We start from the raw sequence: 25,792 nt of genomic DNA on the forward strand, positions 1-25,792 counted from the left end.
GTGGGGGGTTTTAATGTTTTGACACATCAGTGGCTCTCCAAACGCAACATGGCGTCCCATCTCAATTCCTGTCAATTTTGCATTGAAAAGTCAAACGGCGCTCCTTCCCTTCCGAGCTCTCCCATGCGCCCAAACAGTGGTTTACCCCCACATATGGGGTATCAGCATACTCAGAAGGGTTAATAAACTTCTTGAATGTGGTTTTGAGCACCTTGAGGGGTGCAGTTTTTAGAATGGTGTCACAGTTGGTTATTTTCTATTGTATAGACCCCTCAAAATGACTTCAAATGTGATGTGGTCCCTAAAAAATATTGGTGTTGAAAAATGAGAAATTGCTGGTCAACTTTTAACCCTTATAACTCCCTAACAAAAAAAAATTTTGGTTCCAAAATTGTGCTGATGTAAAGTAGACATGTGGGAAATGTTACTTATTAATTATTTTACATGACATATCTTTGTGCTTTAAGGGCATAAAAATTCAAAGTTGGAAAATTGCTAAATTTTCAAAGTTTTCCCCAAATTTCCATTTTTTTCACAAATAAACGCAAGTTATATCGAATAAATTTTACCACTATCATGAAGTACAATATGTCACGAGAAAACATTGTCAGAATCGCCAAGATCCGTTGAAGCGTTCCAGAGTTATAACCTTATAAAGCGACAGTGGTCAGCATGGCAAAAGTTGGCCTGGTCATTAACGTGCAAACCACCCTTGGGGGTAAAAGGGTTAATACCCCGGAAGGTCATTTTGAGTGTCTGGTGATGCCTTTTGGCCTTACCAATGCGCCTGCATTTTTTCAAAATTTCATTAATGACATTCTGAGGTCGTTGATCGGTAGGAGTGTTATTGTTTATTTGGATGATATTTTGATCTTATCACCTGATCTTGAGTCGCATTGGCAGAGAGTCGGCGAAGTTCTACAGATTTTGAGCGAAAACTCACTCTTTGCTAAATTGTGCTAAGAAGTGCGAGTTTGCAGTACAGAAAATTAATGTTTTGGGGTATCTTGTCTCCAGTGATGGGATTGAGATGGATCCGGTGAAGGTTCAGGCAGTGCTGGAGTGGCCTAGGCCTGAATGTTTGAAGTCAGTTCAGAGATTTTTAGGGTTTGCAGTAGCGTAGCTACCAGGGGGGCAGAGGGTGCGGTCGCCCCGGGCCCCTTGCTCTGAGGGGGCCCACTCAGAGTTACTGCAGCTGTTAACTATGCGGGCTTATGCAGCACTCCGATGTAGTTCTCTCCACTGTAGTGTGGGGAGACATAATCTCCCTGCACTACCGCTGTCTGTTCTATAGCACACGCCCCCATTGCACCCTGTGTGTCTGCACGAGAGACTGCACGAGAGCCCAGAGCACTGGCTGCTTCTTCCGGCTGGAGAGGAGCAAGACAAGACAAGGTGGTGCTGTATTTAGAGCTTGGGTTGTGTCTGTGCAGTGAGGAGGGGGCAGGACGCTGCTCCCCTCCTTACAAGTCCTGGATTGTTTATTTTCTTGTAGTGGTCTTGTATCTGAGGCAGGGCACCATTGACAAAATAAAAAAAATAGTGTTTTAGTAGCCCATTGGGGCTCAGCCACATGTTGGTTCTACTGAGAACCATTATCCAGGAGAACCAAAACTGTTTTTTCATTTTTTTTGCTGCTACATTGAAGATCGGTAAATGCCTGGAATGTTTGGGTGTAGCAGCTGTATATTACACACTGTTTGCTAGTGCTGCTTTAAAGTCTCACTCTCTATCTATCTATCTATCTATCTATCTATTATCTATCTATCATCTATCTATCCATTATCTATTATCTATCTATCTATTATCTATCTATCTATTATCTATCTATCTATCTTCTATCTATCCATTATCTATCTATCATCTATCTATCCATTATCTATCTATTATCTATCTATCTATCTCATATCAATCTATCTATCTATCTATCTATCTATCCATTATCTATCTATTATCAATCTATCATCTATCTATCTATCTATTATCTATCTATCTATCTATCTATCTATACACACACACCCTGTGACTTGGTCCTGTAGCCGGGGTGAGGGTCCTATCATCTCATATTGTAAATCCAGGGTGGCAAGCATGAAAACCCAATTATATAAGTTTTTATTAAAAAAAATAATCCCCACAAAGTTAAGGATGAATATATATATGATAAAGAGCCAAATAGAAGAAAATACAAACAGTCAGTAGGTACGTATAGATGATCACATATAGACCCCTGAACGTATACTCAGTCTGGACATCAAGACCCCCCAAAGGCAGAAAAGGGAATAAAAGAGAAGACCTACCAGGGGGTGCACTTTCTTCTTTACATGAGTAATATTTTACCTCTCTCTCTTCTGATTCCCTCTTTCTTTCCGGTCCCCTCTTTGGGGTATTGTCTTTCTATTTCTATGTCTAGTATTTCTTTTAGGGTTACCTGGGTACATTAAGGGAGCTATTCACATACGCTGGCCTCTATACACACCTACTGGCTGTTTCTGTTTTCTCCTATTTAGCCCTTTGTCATATACGTCAGGACTGTGCAAGTTGTAGCCCACAAATAGGGACCGACAGAGACCAGAATCAAAGGCATGGGAGGTACAGCGGGGGCCATTATACAGTGTTAGAGCTAATTCGGGGGTCATTATACAGCAGGTGAGCTAATGCGGGAGCCAGTATACTGCGTGAGAGCTAATGCAGGGGTCATTATACAGTATGGGAGCTAATGTGGAGCCAGCATACAGCATGTTAGCTATTTTTGGGACCCATCATACAGTGTTAGAGCTAATTTGGAGGCCATTATACAGCAGATGAGCTAATGCGGGGGTCATTATACAGCATGGGAGGAAATGTAAGGGTCATTATACAGCATGGGATCTAATGCGGAGGCCATTATACAGTACAGTTTAAAGGCTACTGTGGGGGCCATCATACAGTATGGGGACCTATATACAGTGTGGGGGCTACTGTGAGGGCACAAAAGAGACATTCTACTTTGTAAATGTCCCAATGATGGCATTATTATGTGAGGCAATATGAGCAGCATTGCTTTTGTATCACACAGCAGGAGCAATAGTAGGGACACATGCAACAGCAGTGGCTCAGTATTGGGTTGAGTAGTTTGTGCAGGTTGGAGATAGATGGGTACTGGGCTGGAAATGTGAAAGAGGTCAAATTTGTCTTTGTTGTAATCTCTGCAGAGGAGACCTGGTTGGAGAAGTCGTCATATTGGTCTGAGTAAGGTGTAAAAGTGAATGGTTATCAAAAAGAACATCACCTGTAAGTTATTGTCTGTAACTGTATTGTAAACTCTTGTATATTCTGCAGCACTGGTATCTACCATTATGACGTCAACATATGGCGGTAATATCAGTATTGTTTTTTGTATAGAGATTTTTTCAGTTACAGCACTATAATCTGCTGAGGTTCTCCTATAACCACAAATAGAGTGCGCCACCTCAGTTGCAATCAGGGCTACTGGTTAGAGGCCCACTCAGATTTTTCGCCCCCCCTGAGCTGAACCCCTAGCTACGCCCCTGAGGGTTTGCTAATTATTACAGAAAATTCATAAAGAATTTTTCTGTGATCGCTAAACCTATAACTGATCTCACCAAGAAGGGTTCTAATACTGTCCAATGGTCTTCTGAAGCTGTTAAAGCTTTTGAGCATCTCAAGGAGAGATTTAGCTCTGCTCCTGCTTTTATCCAGACAGATGAGACCAAGCCATTTCTGGTAGAGGTTGATGCCTCTTCAGTAGGGGTGGGGGCAGTTCTGTCCCAGGAGGGAGAGGATGGGGTGCATCCCTGTGTTTTCTTTTCTAAAATTTTTTCGGAGACTGGGCTCAACTGTGATGTTGGGAACAGAGAGTTGCTGACTATTAAACTTGCGTTTGAGCATTGGCGACATTTTTTGGAGGGGGCTAGACATCCGATACAGGTTTTTACTGATCATAAGAATCTGATATATCTGGATGCTGCTAAACGTTTGAATGCCCGTCAAAATAGTTGGGCACTGTTTTTTGCCCAGTTTCATTTCTCCGTAACATATATCCCTGGGACAAAGAATGTTAAAGCAGAATGTTAAAGCGGATGCTTTGTCTCGTAGTTTCTCTCCAGCAGTTAATACTGAGAAGGAGGAATGTATTTTGCAGAAAGGGATGGTGGTGGTAGCATTGGGTTCTGAGTTGGAGAGTGGCATCCTAGAGGCCCAGAATCCTTCACCAACTAACACTCCGTATGGTAACTTATTGGTGCCTAGAACCTTGCGGAGAGCTTTGTTTGCTGAATGTCATGAGCCTCGGTTGGCTGGTCATCCAGGGATTTCAGAAACTAGAAAGTCGATTGTTTGAAGTTTCTGGTGGCCAGGGTGGCAAAGAGAAATCATCAAGTGGGTGCGTCAGTGTACTATGTGCACTAGGTTGAAGGCCTCACATGCCCCGGCTGCAGGGTTGCTGTGCCCTTTGGAGGTTCCTAGTTCGCCATGGTCACATCTTGCTATGGATTTTATCACCGATTTGCCAGTCTCTGAGGGTTTTTCTGTCATCTGGGATGTTGTGGACCTATTTAGTAAGATGTGTCATCTGGTCCCGTTCAATAAATTACCCTGTGCCAAGACTCTAGCTAAGGCATTAGTGAAATAGATTGTCAGGCTCCATGGGGTTCCCACGGACATTGTTTCCGATAGAGGACCTGAGTTTGTGGCTCGCTTTTGGCGTGCTTTTGTGACAGATTAAAGGTTCATTTGTCATTTTCGTCAGGTTATCATCCGGAGTCCAATGGTTAGACCAAAAGGAAGAACCAGGATGTCGGGCAGTTTTTGAGATATTTTGCAGCAGACAATCAGGAGATGTGGTCGGACTATCTACCACTAGCTGAGTTTGCTGTTAATAATCATGTCTTCCTCTGCTGGGTGTTCTCCTTTTTTTGCTGTACAGGGAGCCATCCATCTTTCGGTCCATTTTCTAAGATTAGGGCAGCAGTGCCTGAGGAAGAGAGTTTTTCTGGAAATTTGGACAGGGTTTGGACCAATGTACGCCATAATCTGAAAGAGGCAAATTTGTAGGACCCTTCAAAGTGGTTCAGGTTGTCAACTCGGCAGCAGTGAGATTAGATATCCCCTCATCCTGGAGAATTAATTCAGTTTTTCATGTATCTTTACTGAAGAAAGTTGATACACCAGATAAGGAGGCGATGCTGACTGTTCCTCCAGTTAATGAGGATGGCAAGTTTGAGATTTCACGCATTTTAGATTCCAGGTGGCACAGAGGAAGGTTGCAGTATCTCGTGTCCTGGAAGGGTTTCGGTCCCGAGGCTAATTCGTGGGTGAAAGCTGAGAACGTCTCGGTCTCAAAGCTGATTAAGGCTTTTCACAGGAGATTTCCGAATAAGGCTCGGCCAAGAGGCCTCGTAAAAAGGGAGGTACTGTTAGAATCTGTTTTGTTTTTGACCATCGACCATCTTGTTGTGGTTTCTGGCTGCTGGTCTTTTTCCCCTAGTGCTGGGTTGTCTTAGGTCAGGTGATTGTATCACCCTTTATTACCTAGCACTGGCCTCTCCAGTCCTTGCTGGACAACAGTGTTAATCCGCTAGAGTTCTGGCTAGGTGCTTTGATAGCTTTCTGTGTTTGATATTGTGCAGTTCTGGGACCCCCAGTTCTGCTATCCTTAGTTTCTGTTTTCTGTTGGCTTCTGCAGGCTTCTCTGTATTTTCTAATAGGAGGTGACCTGTTTTTATACCCAATCCTTAGATCTGTTAGGGACCTCCTTTCCCCTATCTATAGGTCTTTGCTTGAGATTAACCTAGGATCGTTGATGGGTCTATTCACAAGGAAAGGGTCGCCCACTCCATCATAGGGTATCAGCCTAGTCTCAGTGCAGGGTCAGTTTTCCCCCTTCTATCCTAGTTCTGTGTTGCAGTTCCATAACAATGCTATCATCTTTGCCATGGCAACCATTCTGACATCATGGTCGCCATGGCAACTTATTATGACATCATCGTCACCATGGCAACCATTATGACATAACCGTCACCATTACAAAATATTATGACATCATCACCATGGGAACCATTATGACATCATCTTCGCCATGGGAACCTTTATGCTATCATTGTCGCCATGGCAACCATTATGACATCATCGTTAATACACACACACACACATACATGGCATAGTAACTAACTGTGGTTAGGTATAATAATTTATAATGATTATCCTCCATCTTATAGTCCCGTGCCAAAATATCCTTATCTTACCCATCGTACATCCCATAGTCCCGTGCCCTTATACCCATCATACATATCCTCCATCCCATAGTTTCGTGCCCATATACCCATCACACATCTTCTATCTCATATTTCCGTGCCCATATACCCATTATGACATCATCTTCGCCATGGCAGCCATTCTGACATCATCATCACCATGGCAACCATTATGACATCACTGTCGCAATTGTAACCTATTATGACATGAAATACCCAAAGATTAAAGACTAAAATTATCATATGGTATACTTCCAAAAAATACATGACTCCAAAGAAGAAGGGAAGTACAAGACCGAAAAGTAAAATCAAGATATTTTATTCACAATAAGTTAAAATCAAAAATCATCAGTGTACATAAGGGACTCAAACAGGGCAAAGTGAGCTCCAAGCAACCCATGGCATAGGTAGTGATAACAATCACATGCAAATTCCAATTTGCCAAGTGGTTTCAATACATATTACACACGTTGAAACAGCAGGTTCTGGATTATAAGGAATAGGTTTCACAGTAAATACACAAACTGCCTATACAATCAGAAACTACAAACTATTAAAGTGCAAGTGCATGGCCTCCAAAAGGTATATCAGTACATGGGGTCTATTGAAGGAGATCCTATAAAGGCTAAGAATGGCTTTTAGTACAGTGCAAGTGCGTAATTCCAAGATAAATGTAAGTACAAGAAAGCCATTCATAAGTGCCAATATAAATATTAAAAAGGCAGTAACACCATATTATTACCTGCGTTTATGGGGATTGCTGGGAGAGAGGAAACCCCGACGCGCGTTTCGCATGTAGCTTCTTCCTGTGGGTTATGGTAGTAAGGGGGACAAGGTGCCAGCTTTTTAAGTGCAGTGGTGGGTATGGCGCTGGCATCCATCAGACACAAAACCGGAAGCGGCGGGTCTGGCGTCCCACGTCATCAACTCCCGCCCACCTCCGACGCGTCAGAAGAGGGGAGGGAGAGGACGATGTCCTAATACAGAACTATGGCTCACTGAAGCCAAAGACATTTTTTCGGAGAAGGCATTTTCGCAAAAGAAATATACACCCACATATACTTCAGCCTTCAAAGATTTGAATAGAGTGTATAAGGAACAAATAGTCTCTTGGTGGGAACTACAAAGCCTAGAGAACTATATCAAAAACGGTATTGTCCCAAGAGGTTTACGCATCTCCCTCATCCCAGCAGCACGGTGCAGGACCCCCCAGCTTATGAGCCTCTGGGAAAAGGAGGCGACTTGCAGCTCTCTGAGGTTTATGCAGATCCTGGTTAATGAGGAAAAAAATAACTTGGAGAGGTTGAACAACAAACTTAAAGAACAAATCGAAATTACAAAGAAATTTAAATCTGAAAGTGACTTCACTGTCAAGGAGAGTCAATTACAGAACTCCACTGAAAAATTTCAGTATAACCTAAAGGAAAGAAAGCATAAACAAAACCTCAGAGATCTGCAAGATTATAAAGACAATAAAATATATCTGGTGGTGGTGGACAGAACGGACAGAGGAGAGAGGAAGACAGATCTGTCCTCCACGGAGACAGACCTCTCAGACACAGAGGCCAGAGGGTCTACCCAAAGGGGTCAACAGAGGGGGAGGGGGAGCGGATTCCGCAGAGGAGATAGATTTCAGTCCTCCATCCCTAGGACTGTTTTTTTAGACCAGCGTTATCAACTCCGAAGCCGCAATCCCTTCAACAGGGAGGAGAGTCACAGGTTTTAAACCTATCAGATAGACAACTTACGACTGCCGAAATGTCGGTCATTTTTAAGGGACTGTCATTTGTACCCAGCTCTGACTTTGTACTTTTTGACATGATTAAGGACTTAAATCTGTTCGTCAGGAAACTTAAGTTCTTCAAACAGAAGGATAGAAAAACGTGCTGCGAACTAAGTATTCCCTCTGATATGTTATCTGACGTACAACTCCTGGCAGGCCTGGATACTACGCCAGCCACAAATGATGGACATGGCCCCTTTGCCCAACTCATAAATCCTAGCAAAAAGATGGCACCGGTTGGGGGGATCTATCTGCCATCGACGTCTTCCTGAATCTCAGTACCAGTGATATTAAAGAATTTGCCCATAATCAATCCCGACATAATCTTAGTAGGGAACAAATGGATGCTCTTCGGGGATTGGAAATGGATAAATCACTGATTTTCAAACCATTTGATAAGGGTGGTAATGTGGTCGTGATGGGGATTGACAAGTATAGGGATATGTGCTTATCACTATTAAATGACCAGACTACATATGCTCGTGTGACACAAAACCTAACCACTAAATGTCTGTCAGACTTAAGGACGATTCTGTCCAAAGCAAAAAATGAGAAACTAATTAGTGAAGACGAGTTTTCATTTCTCTTACCCCTTCATCTGGTTATGCCCACCTTTTATGCCCTCCCAAAGGTCCACAAGGGCCTGGATCCACTTAAAGGCAGACTTATCGTCTCGGGGATAGGGAGTGTTGGGCAAAATGTGGGCATTTACATTGACAGAATCTTGAGACCGTTTGGGACCTCACTCCTCTCCTATGTGAGAGACACCATGGATCTACTTCGGAGACTAGAAGGCATCTCCCTCGAACCTGGCACCCTCGTAGCCATCATTGATGTTGAGGCTCTGTATTCCTCAATTCCACATCATTGCGGAATTCGGGGGGTACAACATTTCCTCAATACTAGGGGATGTCAGTACAGGGCTCATAACGAGTTGGTTATCACCCTCCTTGACTTTGTGTTGAACAACAATTATTTTTGCTTTGACGGCAAAATCCTCCACCAGCTCAGGGGCACCGCCATGGGTAGTCCATGTGTGCCAACTTACGTTAATCTGTTCCTGGGCTGGTGGGAGGATAGCATTGCCTTCTCGGAGACATACGAGGATTCCCTGGCCCTTGTTGACCTATGGGTCAGGTATATTGATGATATCTTTATACTCTGGAGGGGCACAAAAGATGCCTTCTGTGACTTTATTGCATCTCTAACCAGGAATGAGATTGGTTTAAGATTCACATATGAGATACAAGAGGATAAGTTACCCTTCCTCGATATCCTCATCACAAAATCAGAGAGGGGAGACTGTCTAGAAACTACTGTTTACAGGAAACCTACTGCAACCAACTCATTATTGAGATGGGATAGCCACCATCCTTATTCCCTGGAAAAGGGAATCCCAAAAGGTCAGTACTTGAGGCTACGTCGCAACTGCTCCAGTCAGGGGGATTTCAAAACCAAGGCGGATGACCTCAGGCAGAGGTTCCTGACTAGGGGATACCCAGACTGGATTCTGAGGGAGGCCTTCTGGTATGCCAATGGACTAGAGAGGGGAACTCTCTTTACGCCCCGAAGTATGGAGGAGGAAACATCCAAGGAAACTAGATTGATTTGGACTTTTAATAATGGGGCAGCGTCTGTCAGGAACATCCTGAAGAAACATTGGGAGATATTGGGGATGGATGGGGATCTGGAGGACGTTCTTGGGAAAGAACCAAATATCGTCTACCGGAGGGGAAGGACTTTGGGAGACAGACTTGTACACAGTCACTTCACCAAACCCAAGTAGGAGACATGGTCACCTAAAAAAAACAGCAGGTTGTTTCAAATGCGGGACCTGCGTGGCGTGTGAATCCATTATCACCGGAAAGGAATTTTTTGATGACAACACACAACAGACCTTTGTCATTAGAGAATTCATTAACTGTAAAACTACTGGTATCATCTATAGGGCCATGTGTGTGTGTGTGGTATTACCTATATAGGAAAAACCACCAGAGAGTTCAGAAGACGGGTGGGCGAACACCTTGGTGACGTACGCAACAAGAGAGATACCCCGATTGCTAAGCATGTTAATGGTACACATGGAGGTGACTCCAAGGTACTACTACGGTTTATGGGAATTGACAGAGTACATATGCCCCCTAGGGGGGGGATTTTGATCGGATACTTCTACAGAGAGAGGCAAGTTGGATTTTTCTCCTGGATACATGCCAACCCTGGGGCTTAAATGAGCAACTCAGTTATGGCTGCTTTCTAAAATCTATGCCTTCATCTCCTCCCCATCCTCGTCCCCCCGTGTTTCCCTCCCTCCCCATCCCCTCCCTCCTCCCTTCCCCTCTCCCACACTCTACATTTATGCCTTTTATGTGTTTGTGTTTATGTATGAGACTACATTTTGGTTTTGTTTAACGGGCCCCTAGCCAGACAACATGGCCAAATAAAGCAAGATGATGGTCTACAATGACCCTATTGGGATCTAGCCACTGCCACTTCCCAGACTAGCCCTATCTATCTACTTTTTGACTAAGTGTCGACCCGATTGCTGGATGTGACACCATTATTCGGATATTGGGCTACCATATATTTGGGCACTCAACTGTTTTATTTAGTTGGTCTATGCTCCTCACTACCTACTCATATATGTCTCATGGTCTCTGCATCGTACAAGTCCATAATGGGTCATATGTCTATGTCTTATTGTGCCCACTGGCTTTCTTATAAGTGTTACATGGCAACCTTCATCTGTTCCACTAGTGAGCTTACTAGCTATCCGGACTTGAAAAACTTATTAATTTGTCCCCATTTAACATCATTTTGTCCCCTTGCCTTCCTCTAGGAGGTTATATATATGTGTAATCCCCCCCGTGTATTTACTTTCATTGATTATGGTCTGGCACTTCAACGATTCAGCGCCTCGGCACCATCTGGTGCTAATGTTGGGATTGGCGCCGTGTAGTGACGCATTCAATATGACATCATGTGTGCCAACCAGCATGCGTTCCAATGTGTGGAATGCATAGACCGAAGTAACAGGCCGACACTGACCAGGATGTGACGTATACAACATGGCGGGTCAACATCCGTTATACACGCGCTCCACGTGTAGGTACACTTTGCCGCTCCGATACCTCGGTACTTTTGTGCGGTGAGTACATCTCCCTACTTCCACACTCAGCCCCCTCCGACTACCCTGTGCTCTACCCCTATGAGCGCATTTACAGGAGGTAGGGGCGGGTACCGGTAAAACTGTGACGTGTCTAATGTGGCGCTTGAACTGTGAGTACACATGTGCCTGATGCGCTATGCGCAAATACTGGACGGGCACGCCAGCGATCCTACATACTGGGAATATGCATCTCCATCTTTTCTTAATGCGGCGTTATCTGGGTCCATTCCGTTCTTTACCAGCTACTATCATTTTTACGTCATCCAATGTGGGAGGGCCGATTTGTATTTAAAAAGAGACTTCTTTGAGACAGGTGAGGACTTATCTTAGACTACGGACACAGATAGTCATTTTTACTTTGGGGCACCTAGCCACTGCGGGACCCATGATATGTACGGACTTCTATTTGGACTATTGCCTATTGGCACGTACCTCTATTGAACTCCCCTGATGATTCTCCGTGACTGGAGTTGAAACGCGTAGGGAGGAAAAGGATATTAGTTTGGGAGAAGAAAGAACCTTGTCTTCATTTACACTTTGGTGTGGCAGTTACCCATAATAGGGTCCATTTGGGGCCTGTCCTTGTGAGGACAGGAGTTACACAGGGGTACACAGGGTAGATAGTACATTCTGAGCCCTGCCTCTATTCCACAACCCCGGACCCTATTCCTACAGCTGGAAGTATACCATCGTATGTCCGTCATCTTTGGTGAGACCAATCCACATTTTAATCTTGAGTACTGGTTCACTTGAGCACTTATTTTTGTTTTTGTTTGTGTCTAATTTTTGGTGTGCAATATTTTAAACTTGTTTAATTAAAAACTATGTTTTAATAGTGGATATCCTCCACAGCTGATTCTACTTTTGACCCAGAGGGTATGTCTATCGTGTGGCTACTCTACACTGTCGCTTTTTGTGATCATCTTTACCATGGCAACCATTATGCCATCTTGTTGATACACACACACTTGTTTTATATATATAGATAGACTAGCTGAAGAGCCTGACGTTGCCAGGGCATAGTAACTAACTGTGGTTGGTTATAGCAAACTATAATGATTACTAGCTATTGAGCCCGTTCTACGCCCGGGTGGCGAGCATTTATATTGGTAAATTGTCTCCGTCCTGGTATGTGCTGCTCCATCCTGTGCCCCCATCCTGTCATGTGCTGCTCCATCCTGCGTCCCCATCCTGTCATGAGCTGCTCCATCCTGCGCCCCCATCCTGTCATGTGCTGCTCCATCCTGCGTCCCCATCCTGTCATGTGCTGCACCCATCCTGCGCCCCCATTCTGTCATGTGCTGCTCCCATCCTGCGCCCCCATTCTGACATGTGCTGCTCCCATCCTGCGCCCCCATTCTGACATGTGCTGCACCCATCCTGCGCCTCCATTCTGACATGTGCTGCACCCATCCTGCGCCTCCATTCTGTCATTTGCTGCTCCCATCCTGCGTCCCTATCTTATCATGTGCTGCTCCCATCCTGCGCCCCCGTTCTGTCATGTGCTGCTTCCATCCTGCACCCTTGTTCTGTCATGTGCTGCTGCCATCCTGCGCCCCCGTTCTGTCATGTGCTGCTCCCATCCTGCGCCCCCGTTCTGTCATGTGCTGCTTCCATCCTGCGCCCCCGTTCTGTCATGTGCTGCTTCCATCCTGCACCCCCGTTCTGTCATGTGCTGCTGCCATCCTGCGCCCCCGTTCTGTCATGTGCTGCTTCCATCCTGCACCCCCGTTCTGTCATGTGCTGCTCCCATCCTGCGCCCCCGTTCTGTCATGTGCTGCTTCCATCCTGCACCCCCGTTCTGTCATGTGCTGCTCCCATCCTGCGCCACCGTTCTGTAATTTGCTGCACCCATCCATATGCCCCATATGCTGCTCCATAAAGGTTTATGGCCCCCATAAGATGATCCATAGTATATGCCCCGTACAATGCTCCATAAAGGTTTATGGCCCCCATAAGATGCTCCATAGTGTATGCCCCCGTACACTGCTCCATAAAGGTTTATGGCCCCCTGTTGTGAATTCTGTGGCAGAGCTCCCTCCTGTGGTCACGAGTGGTACTTCGGCTGGTTCTCTCTGTGAGCTTCCGTTGGTGGAGGAAAGTGGTACTGCGGCTTCTGAGTTTCCTTCCTCAGGTGATGTGGTGAAGTCGTTAGGTGCTGCTCTATTTAACTCCACCTAGTGCTTTGATCCTGGCCTCCAGTCAATGTTCTAGTATTGGACCCGTTTCCTCCTGGATCGTTCCTGTGGCCTGCTGCTCTGCATAGCTAAGTTCCTCTTTGCTATTTGTTTGCTGTTTTTTTCTGTCCAGCTTGTCAATTTGTTCTTTTCTGCTTGCTGGAAGCTCTGGGACGCAGAGGGTGTACCTCCGTGCCGTTAGTTCGGTACGGAGGGTCTTTTTGCCCCCTTTGCGTGGTATTTGTAGGGTTTTGTGTTGACCGCAAAGTTACCTTTCCTATCCTCGCTCTGTTCAGAGAGTTGGGCCTCACTTTGCTAAATCTATTTCATCTCTACGTTTGTCTTTTCATCTTAACTCACAGTCATTATATGTGGGGGCTGCCTTTTCCTTTGGGGTATTTCTCTGAGGCAAGGTAGGCTTATTTTCTATCTTCAGGCTAGCTAGTTTCTCAGGCCGTGCCGAGTTGCATAGAGAGCGTTAGGCGCAATCCACGGCTGCCTTTAGTGTGGTTGGAGAGGATTAGGGATTGCGGTCAACAGAGTTCCCACGTCTCAGAGCTCGTTCTTGTTTTTTGGATTATTGCCAGGTCACTGTATGTGCGCTGACCTCTATGTCCATTGTGGTACTGAATTACCTTTCATAACAGTACTGGAGGCCAAAAGTACTAATGATTCCCAATAGAGGGAAAAAAGAAGTTCTGAGACCATTTTTTTTTTCTTTGCACTGTGTTTTGCCTTTTTTTTCCCCTAGACATTTGGGTGGTTCAGGACACAGGTGTAGCAATGGACATTAAAGGTCTGTCTTCATGTGTGGATCAGCTCACGGCAAGAGTACAAAATATTCAAGACTTTGTGGTTCAGAATTCTATGTTAGAACCGAGAATTCCTATTCCTGATTTGTTTTTTTGGAGATAGAACTAAATTTCTGAGTTTCAAAAATAATTGTAAACTATTTCTGGCTTTGAAACCTCGCTCCTCTGGTGACCCAGTTCAACAAGTTAGGATCGTTATTTCTTTTTTGCGTGGCGACCCTCAGGACTGGGCATTTTCTCTTGCGTCAGGAGATCCTGCATTAAGTAATATCGATGCATTTTTCCTGGTGCTCGGATTGCTGTACGATGAGCCTAATTCTGTGGATCAGGCAGAGAAGAATTTGCTGGCTCTGTGTCAGGGTCAGGATGAAATAGAGGTATATTGTCAGAAATTTAGAAAGTGGTCCGTACTCACTCAGTGGAATGAAGGTGCGCTCGCAGCTATTTTCAGAAAAGGTCTCTCTGAAGCCCTTAAGGATGTCATGGTGGGATTTCCTATGCCTGCTGGTCTGAATGAGTCTATGTCTTTGGCCATTCAGATCGGTCGACGCTTGCGTGAGCGTAAATCTGTGCACCATTTGGCGGTATTACCTGAGCTTAAACCTGAGCCTATGCAGTGCGATAGGACTTTGACCAGAGTTGAACGGCAAGAACACAGACGTCTGAATGGGCTGTGTTTCTACTGTGGTGATTCCACTCATGCTATCTCTGATTGTCCTAAGCGCACTAAGCGGTTCGCTAGGTCTACCACCATGGGTACGGTACAGTCAAAATTTCTTCTGTCTGTTACCTTGATCTGCTCTTTGTCATCGTATTCTGTCATGGCATTTGTGGACTCAGGCGCTGCTCTGAATTTGATGGACTTGGAGTGTGCTAGGCGTTGTGGATTTTTCTTGGAGCCCTTGCAGTGTCCTATTCCATTGAGAGGAATTGATGCTACGCCTTTGGCCAAGAATAAGCCTCAGTACTGGACCCAGCTGACCATGTGCATGGCTCCTGCACATCAGGAGGTTATTCGCTTTCTGGTGTTGCATAATCTGCATGATGTGGTCGTGTTGGGGTTGCCATGGCTACAAGTCCATAATCCAGTATTAGATTGGAAATCCATGTCTGTGTCCAGCTGGGGTTGTCAGGGGGTACATGGTGATGTCCCATTTCTGACTATTTCGTCATCCACCCCTTCTGAGGTTCCTGAGTTCTTGTCTGATTACCGGGATTTATTTGATGAGCCCAAGTCCGATACCCTACCTCCGCATAGGGATTGTGTTTGTGCTATCGATTTGATTCCTGGTAGTAAATTCCCAAAAGGTCGACTGTTTAATTTATCTGTGCCTGAGCACGCCGCTATGCGGAGTTATGTGAAGGAGTCTTTGGAGAAGGGGCATATTCGCCCGTCGTCGTCGCCATTGGGAGCAGGGTTCTTTTTTGTAGCCAAGAAGGATGGTTCACTGAGACCTTGTATAGATTACTGCCTTCTAAATAAGATCACGGTTAAATTTCAGTACCCCTTGCCATTGTTATCTGATTTGTTTGCTCGGATTAAGGGGGCTAGTTGGTTCACCAAGATAGATCTTCGTGGTGCGTATAATCTTGTGCGTATTAAGCGAGGTGATGAGTGGAAAACTGCATTTAATACGCCCGAGGGCCATTTTGAGTATCTAGTAATGCCATTCGGACTTGCCAATGCTCCATCAGTGTTTCAGTCCTTTATGCATGACATCTTCCGAGAGTACCTGGATAAATTCCTGATTGTGTACTTAGATGACATTTTGATCTTCTCGGATGATTGGGAGTCTCATGTGAAGCAGGTCAGAATGGTGTTTCAGGTCCTGCGTGCTAATTCTTTGTTTGTGAAGGGATCAAAGTGTCTCTTTGGTGTTCAGAAGGTTTCATTTTTGGGGTTCATCTTTTCCCCTTCTGCTATCGAGATGGACCCTGTTAAGGTCCAAGCCATCCATAATTGGACTCAGCCGACATCTCTGAAAAGTCTGCAAAAGTTCCTGGGCTTTGCTAATTTTTATCGTCGCTTCATCTGCAATTTTTCTAGTATTGCTAAACCATTGACCGATTTGACCAAGAAGGGTGCTGATTTGGTCAATTGGTCTTCTGCTGCGGTGGAAGCTTTTCAAGAGTTGAAGCGTCGTTTTTCTTCTGCCCCTGTGTTGTGTCAACCAGATGTTTCGCTTCCGTTCCAGGTCGAGGTTGATGCTTCTGAGATTGGAGCAGGGGCTGTTTTGTCGCAGAGAAGTTCTGATTGCTCGGTGATGAAACCATGCGCCTTCTTTTCCAGGAAGTTTTCGCCTGCTGAGCGAAATTATGATGTGGGCAATCGAGAGTTGCTGGCCATGAAGTGGGAATTCGAGGAGTGGCGTCATTGGCTTGAAGGAGCTAAGCATCGCGTGGTGGTCTTGACTGATCATAAGAACTTGACTTATCTCGAGTCCGCCAAGCGATTGAATCCTAGACAAGCTCGTTGGTCGTTGTTTTTTGCCCGTTTTGACTTTGTGATTTCATACCTTCCGGGCTCTAAAAATGTGAAGGTGGATGCTCTGTCTAGGAGTTTTGTGCCCGACTCTCCGGGTGTATCTGAGCCGGCGGGTATCCTCAAAGAGGGAGTAATTGTGTCTGCCATCTCCCCTGATTTGCGGCGGGTGCTGCAAAAATTTCAGGCTAATAAACCTGATCGTTGCCCAGCGGAGAAACTGTTTGTCCCTGATAGGTGGACGAATAAAGTTATCTCTGAGGTTCATTGTTCGGTGTTGGCTGGTCATCCTGGAATCTTTGGTACCAGAGAGTTAGTGGCTAGATCCTTTTGGTGGCCATCTGTGTCACGGGATGTGCGTACTTTTGTGCAGTCCTGTGGGATTTGTGTTCGGGCTAAGCCCTGCTGTTCTCGTGCCAGTGGGTTGCTTTTGCCCTTGCCGGTCCCGAAGAGGCCTTGGACACATATCTCTATGGATTTTATTTCAGATCTTCCCGTCTCTCAAAAAATGTCAGTCATTTGGGTGGTCTGTGATCGCTTCTCTAAGATGGTCCATTTGGTACCCTTGTCTAAATTGCCTTCCTCCTCTGATTTGGTGCCATTGTTTTTCCAGCATGTGGTTCGTTTACATGGCATTCCAGAGAATATCGTTTCTGACAGAGGTTCCCAGTTTGTTTCGAGGTTTTGGCGAGCCTTTTGTGGTAGGATGGGCATTGACTTGTCTTTTTCCTCGGCTTTCCATCCTCAGACTAATGGCCAGACCGAACGAACCAATCAGACCTTGGAAACATATCTGAGATGCTTTGTTTCTGCTGATCAGGATGACTGGGTGTCCTTTTTGCCTTTGGCTGAGTTCGCCCTTAATAATCGGGCCAGCTCGGCTACCTTGGTTTCACCGTTTTTCTGCAACTCTGGGTTCCATCCTCGTTTCTCTTCAGGGCAGGTTGAGTCTTCGGACTGTCCTGGTGTGGATACTGTGGTGGACAGGTTGCAGCAGATTTGGACTCATGTAGTGGACAATTTGACTTTGTCCCAGGAGAAGGCTCAACGTTTCGCTAATCGCAGACGCTGTGTGGGTCCCCGACTTCGGGTTGGGGACTTGGTTTGGTTATCTTCTCGTCATATTCCTATGAAGGTTTCCTCTCCTAAGTTTAAACCTCGTTTTATTGGTCCGTATAGGATTTCTGAGGTTCTTAGTCCTGTGTCTTTTCGTCTGACCCTTCCAGATTCTTTTTCCATACATAACGTATTCCATAGGTCATTGTTGCGGAGATACGTGGCACCTATGGTTCCATCTGTTGATCCTCCTGCCCCGGTTTTGGTGGAGGGGGAGTTGGAGTATATTGTGGAGAAGATTTTGGATTCTCGTGTTTCAAGGCGGAAACTCCAGTATCTGGTTAAGTGGAAGGGTTATGCTCAGGAAGATAATTCCTGGGTCTTTGCCTCTGATGTCCATGCTCCCGATCTTGTTCGTGCCTTTCATATGGCTCATCCTGGTCGTCCTGGGAGCTCTGGTGAGGGTTCGGTGACCCCTCCTCAAGGATGGGGTACTGTTGTGAATTCTGTGGCAGAGCTCCCTCCTGTGGTCACGAGTGGTACTTCGGCTGGTTCTCTCTGTGAGCTTCCGTTGGTGGAGGAAAGTGGTACTGTGGCTTCTGAGTTTCCTTCCTCAGGTGATGTGGTGAAGTCGTTAGGTGCTGCTCTATTTAACTCCACCTAGTGCTTTGATCCTGGCCTCCAGTCAATGTTCTAGTATTGGACCTGTTTCCTCCTGGATCGTTCCTGTGGCCTGCTGCTCTGCATAGCTAAGTTCCTCTTTGCTATTTGTTTACTGTTTTTTTCTGTCCAGCTTGTCAATTTGTTTTTTTCTGCTTGCTGGAAGCTCTGGGACGCAGAGGGTGTACCTCCGTGCCGTTAGTTCGGTACGGAGGGTCTTTTTGCCCCCTTTGCGTGGTATTTGTAGGGTTTTGTGTTGACCGCAAAGTTACCTTTCCTATCCTCGCTCTGTTCAGAGAGTTGGGCCTCACTTTGCTAAATCTATTTCATCTCTAAGTTTGTCTTTTCATCTTAACTCACAGTCATTATATGTGGGGGCTGCCTTTTCCTTTGGGGTATTTCTCTGAGGCAAGGTAGGCTTATTTTCTATCTTCAGGCTAGCTAGTTTCTCAGGCCGTGCCGAGTTGCATAGGGAGCGTTAGGCGCAATCCACGGCTGCCTTTAGTGTGGTTGGAGAGGATTAGGGATTGCGGTCAACAGAGTTCCCACGTCTCAGAGCTCGTTCTTGTTTTTTGGATTATTGCCAGGTCACTGTATGTGCGCTGACCTCTATGTCCATTGTGGTACTGAATTACCTTTCATAACAGCCCCCATAAGATGCTCCATAGTATATGCCCCCGTACACTGCTCCATAAAGGTTTATGGCCCCCATAAGATGCTCCATATTATATGCCCCGGACACTGCTCCATAAAGGTTTATGGCCCCCATGAGATGCTCCATAGTATATGTCCCCGTACACTGCTCCATAAAGGTTTATGGCCCCCATAAGATGCTCCATAGTATATGACCCCGTACACTGCTCAATAAGGGTTTATGGCCCCCATAAGATGCTCCATATTATATGCCCCGTACACTGCTCCATAAAGGTTTATGGCCCCCATAAGATGCTCCATAGTATATGCCCCCGTACACTGCTCCATAAAGGTTTATGGCCCCCATAAGATGCTCCATAGTATATGCCCCATACACTGCTCCATAAAGGTTTATGGCCCCATAAGATGCTCCATAGTATATGTCCCCGTACACTGCTCCATTATGGTTGATGGCCCCATAAGATGCTCCATAGTATATGCTGTTATGATCCGGTGACCTTGGAGCCACATGAAACTTTCTCTGGAGTAGGTGGAAACTGTACTGACCGCAAATCCTAAACTAACACCGCAACTAGAAGTAGCCGTGGGGTGTGCCTAACAAACCCTAGACACCTCGACACAGCCGGAGGACTAAATACCCCTATAGATGGAAATAGGAATTCTACCTTGCCTCAGAGCAGAACCCCAAAGGATAGGCAGCCCCCTACGAATATTGACTGGGAGTAGGAGAGGAAAGACACATGCAGGCAGAAAACAGGATTTAGCAAAAGAGGCCACTCTAGCTAAATAGGAAAGGATAGGACAGAATCCTAAGCGGTCAGTATTAAAACCCTTCCAAAAATATCCACAGCAGATAATACAAAAAATTCCACCATCTAACTAAAGACGTGGAACGTTTATCTGCAACTCCAGAGAATCCAACAAGACTGAGAAAATACTGACACAACCTAAGCTGGACAAGAAAAACAAATGAATAGCACTGAATTATCAAGCACACAGCATGTGTGCCACAGAAACAAAACCAGACACTTATCTTTGCTGAATTGGCAGCAAGACAGGAGGAACCAGACAGAGGTCCAACACCTCCCAACAACCATGGACAACTGGCAAGGACTAATGAATCCTGCACACCTAAATACCCCAGTCAGAACTGCAATCAGCAGGTACACCTGACCAGGACTGCAACCCAGGGACAACTGCATTACCACCTACAACCACCGGAGGGAACCCAAAAGCAGAATTCACAACAGTACCCCCCCTTGAGGAGGGGTCACCGAACCCTCACCAGAGCCCCCAGGCCGATCAGGACGAGCCAGATGAAAGGCACAGACCAAATCAGCAGCATGGACATCAGAGGCAAAAACCCAAGAATTATCCTCCTGGCCATAACCCTTCCATTTGACAAGGTACTGAAGCCTCTGCCTCGAAAAACGAGAATCCAAAATCTTCTCAACCACATACTCCAACTTCCCATCAACCAACACAGGGGCCGGAGGATCAACAGAGGGAACAACGGGCACCACATATTTCCGCAATAAAGATCTATGGAAGACATTATGGATAGCAAAAGAGGCCAGAAGCGCCAATCGAAAAGACACCGGATTAATAATCCCAGAAATCCTATAAGGACCAATAAACCGAAGCTTAAACTTAGGGGAAGAAACCTTCTTGGGAACATGACGGGAAGACAACCAGACCAGATCCCCAACCCGAAGCCGGGAACCAACACACCGACATCGGTTAGCAAAACGTTGAGCCTCCTCCTGAGACAACACCAAATTGTCCACCACATGAGCCCAAATCTGCTGCAACCTGTCAACCACAGAATCCACACCAGGACAGTCAGAAGGCTCAACCTGCCCAGAAGAAAAACGAGGATGAAAACCAAAATTACAAAAGAAAGGCGAAACCAAAGTAGCCGAACTAGCCCGATTATTAAGGGCAAACTCGGCCAATGGCAAGAAGACCACCCAATCATCCTGATCAGCAGACACAAAGCATCTCAAATAAGTCTCCAAAGTCTGATTAGTTCGCTCGGTCTGGCCATTTGTCTGAGGATGAAATGCAGAAGAAAAAGGCAAATCAATGCCCAGCCTAGCACAAAAGGCCCGCCAAAACCTAGAAACAAACTGGGAACCTCTGTCGGACACAATATTCTCCGGAATGCCATGCAAACGAACCACATACTGAAAAAACAACGTAACCAAATCTGAAGAGGAAGGCAATTTAGGCAAAGGCACCAAATGAACCATCTGAGAGAACCGGTCACAAACAACCCAGATAACCGACATCCTCTGGGAAACCGGAAGATCAGAAATAAAATCCATAGAAATATGCGTCCAGGGCCTCTCAGGGACCGGCAATGGCAAAAGCAACCCACTAGCACGGGAACAACAAGGCTTGGCCCGCGCACAAATCCCACAGGACTGCACAAAAGAACGCACATCACGTGACAAAGAAGGCCACCAAAAGGACCTACCAACCAAATCTCTGGTACCAAAAATACCAGGATGACCAGCCAACACAGAACAGTGAACCTCAGAAATCACTCTACTAGTCCATCTGTCAGGAACAAACAGTTTCCCCACTGGACAGCGGTCAGGTCTGTCAGCCTGAAATTCCTGAAGAACCCATCGTAAATCAGGGGAAATCAGGGGAAATGGCAGAAAGGACCAACCCTTCTTTCAGAATGCCGACCGGTTCAAGGACCTCAGGAGAATCAGGCAAAAAACTCCTAGAGAGGGCATCAGCCTTAATATTCTTAGAACCCGGAAGATACGAAACCACGAAATCAAAACGGGAAAAAAAAACAAGGACCATCGAGCCTGTCTAGGATTCAGCCGTTTGGCAGACTCGAGGTAAATCAGATTCTTATGATCGGTCAAGACCACAATACGGTGTTTAGCTCCCTCAAGCCAATGTTGCCACTCCTCAAACGCCCACTTCATAGCCAACAACTCCCGATTGCCGACATCATAATTTCATTCAGCAGGCGAAAACTTACGGGAAAAGAAGGCACACGGTTTCATCAAGGAACCAACAGAATCCCTCTGAGACAAAACGGCCCCTGCCCCAATCTCAGAAGCGTCAATCTCAACCTGAAACAGAAGAGAAACATCCAGTTGGTGCAACACCGGAGCAGAAGTAAATCGGCGTTTAAGCTCCTGAAAGGCAGAGACAGCCGCAGAGGACCAATTCGCCACATCAGCGCCTTTCTTCGTCAAATCAGTCAAGGGTTTAACCACGCTGGAGAAGTTAGCAATGAAACGGCGATAAAAATTTGCAAAACCCCAAAATTTCTGAAGGCTCTTCACAGATGTGGGTTGAATCCAATCATGAATGGCTTGAACCTTAACCGGATCCATCTCCATAGATGAGGGAGAAAAAATGAAGCCCAAAAAAGAAACCTTCTGCACCCCAAAGAGACACTTAGACCCCTTCACAAACAAAGCATTGTCATGAAGGATCTGAAATACCATCCTGACCTGTTCCACATGAGACTCCCAATCATCGGAAAAAATCAAAATATCGTCCAAATATACAATCAAGAATTTATCAATATAAGTCCGGAAGATATCATGCATGAAGGACTGAAAAACAGATGGAGCATTAGTGAGCCCGAATGGCATCACAAGGTATTCAAAATGGCCTTCGGGCGTATTAAACACAGTTTTCCATTCATCACCCTGCTTAATACGAACAAGATTATATGCCCCCCGAAGGTCAATCTTAGTAAACCAACTAGCCCCCTTAATCCTAGCAAACAAATCGGAAAGCAAAGGTAAAGGGTATTGAAACTTGACCGTGATCTTATTCAAGAGGTGATAATCAATACAGGGTCTCAAGGAGCCATCCTTCTTAGCAACAAAAAAAAATCCCGCTCCCAACGGTGAAGAAGATGGCCTGCAGGAGTGGACAGGTGTATCTACTAATTGCAAAACTGACTGGGGTATATAGCTTTGCAGGATCCTTTAGTCAGTGCCAGTTGTCCATTGTTCTGGAAGGATTCACTTCCCTGCTGGTCCCTCCAGTTTGCTGTGCTTTTCTACTAAGATAAGTCCTGCTTGGTTTTTTCTGTCCACCTGCAGTGGACTTTATAGTTCCGTGCATTTTTCATGTTTTTGTTTTGTCCAGCTTAGTCTGTGAAGGATTTTTTGCAGCCTAGCTATTTCTCTGGAGATGCAGATATACCCCCCATGTCTTAAGTCAGATGTGGTGATCTGTATTTTCTGCGGTGGATATTTTCTAGTGTTTTTGTACTGACCGCATAGTACTCTGTTCTTTTCTTTCTTTTTAGCTAGTATGGCCTCCTATGCTAAAATCTGATTTCATATCTGCGTATGTTATTTCCCTCTCCTCTCACAGTCAATATTTGTGGGGGGCTATCTATCCTTTGGGGATTTTCTCTGAGGCAAGATAGGTTTCCTGTTTCTGCCTTTAGGGGTAGTTAGATCTTAATCTGTGCCGAGGGGTCTAGGGAGTGTTAGGTACCCCCCACGGCTACTTCTAGTTGCGCTGCTAGATCAGGGTTTGCGGTCAGTACAGGGACCACGTTCTCCAGAGTCCGTCTCATGCTGCTCCTAGGCCACCAGATCATAACACCTGTCTGTCCCGTTCCAGCGCTGCGCGTCGCTCCGTGTTCCGGGTCCTCTGGCTGTGACTGTTCAGTCAGAGGGCAGCGCGCATTAAGCGCGTCATCGCGCCCTCTGAACTGTGAACGTCACAGGCAGAGGACCCGGAATATGGAGCGGCGCGCAGCGCTGGAACGGGACAGACAGGTGAATATACCTATACTTACCCTCCTGCCACGTCCCTGCCTCTTCATTGAAGATCGCGGTGTGCGTTCAGTGCTTACGCATACCGCAATCTCCTGGGAGCTCTGTGGGTCTGTGAGTCACTCTGTGAGTCACTCTGTGGGGTCCAGACTGCGCCGGCGCTTGCGCTTGCGCAGTCTATAAAGGCTTCGGACAGAGTGACGCTCCCAGCGTTATATTATAGATCTTCCATCCCATAGTCCTGTGCCCATATACCCATCATACACAACCTTCATCCCATAGTCCCGTGTCCATATACCCATCATACATATCCTCCATCCCATAGTCCTGTGCCCATATACTCATCACGCATCCTCGATCCCATAGTCCTGTGCCCATATACCCATCATACACATCCTTCATTCCATAGTCCCATGCCTATATACCCATCCTCCATCCAATAGTCTCGTGTCCATATACCTATCATACATATCCTCCATCCCATAGTTCCGTGCCCAAATACCCATCACACATCATCCATCCCTTAGTCCCATGCCATATACCCATCATACATATCCTCCATCCCATAGTTCCGTGTCCATATACCCATTATGACATCATCTTCACCATGGCAACCATTCTGATATCATTGTCGCCGTTGCAACTTATTATGACACCATTGTCACCATGGCAACCATTATTACATAGCCGTCACCTTTACAACCTATTATGACATCATCGTCACCATGGCAACCATTATGGCATCACCGTCACCATTGCAACCTATTATGACATCATCTTTGCCATGGCAACCATTATGACATCATCTTCGTCATGGCAACTTTTATGAGATCATCGTTGATACACACACACATACACTCGTTTTTATATATATATATAGACTAGCTGAAGAGTCCAGTGTTGCCCGGGCATAGTAAATAACTTTGGTTAGTTATAAGAAATTATAATGATTATCCTCCATCCCATAGTCCCGTGCCCATATACCCATCATACATATCCTCCATTCCATAGTCCCGTGCCCATATTCCCATCATACACATCCTCCATCCCATAGTCCCATGCCCATATACCCATCGTACATATCCTCCATCCCATAGTCTCGTTCCCTTATACCCATCACACATCCTCCATCCCATAGTCCCGTGCCCATATACCCATCATACATAACCTTCATCCCATAGTCCTGTACCCATATGCTCACCATACACATCCTCCATCCATTAGTCCCGTGCCCATATGCCCACCATACATATCCTCCATCCCATAGTCTTGTGCCCATATACCCATCACACATCCTCCATACCATAGTTCCATGCCCATATACCGATCATACATAACCTTCATCCCATAGTCCCGTGCCCATATACCCATCATACACATCCTCCATCCCATAGTCTCGTGTCCATATACCCTGTTGTGAATTCTGTTGTCAAGCTCCCTCCTGTGGTCATGAATGGTACTTCGGCTGGTTCTGTCCATGGGCTTCCTCTGGTGGGTGTGAGTGGAGCTGCGGCTTCTGAGTTTCCTTCTACAGGTGATGAGGTTAATTCGTTAGCTGGCTGCTCTATTTAACTCCACCTAGATCATTGCTCCATGCCACCTGTCAATGTTCCAGTATTGGTCTAGTTCTCTCCTGGATCGTTCTTGTGACCTGTCTTCCCAGCTGAAGTTAAGTTCCTGCTTGTTTTTCTCTGGTTTGCTATTTTTCTGTCCAGCTTGCTATTTTGATTTTTGTCTTGCTTGCTGGAAGCTCTGGGACGCAGAGGGAGCGCCTCCGCACTGTGAGTCGGTGCGGAGGGTCTTTTTGCGCCCTCTGCGTGGTCTTTTTGTAGGTTTTTGTGCTGACCGCAAAGTTACCTTTCCAATCCTCTGTCTGTTCAGTAAGTCGGGCCTCACTTTGCTAAATCTATTTCATCTCTGTGTTTGTAATTTTCATCTTTACTCACAGTCATTATATGTGGGGGCTACCTTTTCCT

General features: G+C 45.8%; 1 protein-coding gene across 1 annotated transcript in view; it reads left to right on the forward strand.

The window, feature by feature from the left end:
• Nucleotides 1–1,344: 1,344 nt before the first annotated feature.
• LOC138664538 (uncharacterized) overlaps nt 1,345–25,792 on the forward strand; it is a 50,669-nt gene continuing 26,221 nt past the window's right edge. The window contains exon 1 of the mRNA XM_069751363.1: nt 1,345–1,403. The gene's annotated coding sequence lies outside the window, so the exon portion shown is untranslated. The remainder of the gene's footprint in view (nt 1,404–25,792) is intronic.

Source organism: Ranitomeya imitator, chromosome 1, assembly GCF_032444005.1.
Source record: "Ranitomeya imitator isolate aRanImi1 chromosome 1, aRanImi1.pri, whole genome shotgun sequence".
Classification (NCBI taxonomy): Eukaryota; Metazoa; Chordata; class Amphibia; order Anura; family Dendrobatidae; genus Ranitomeya; species Ranitomeya imitator.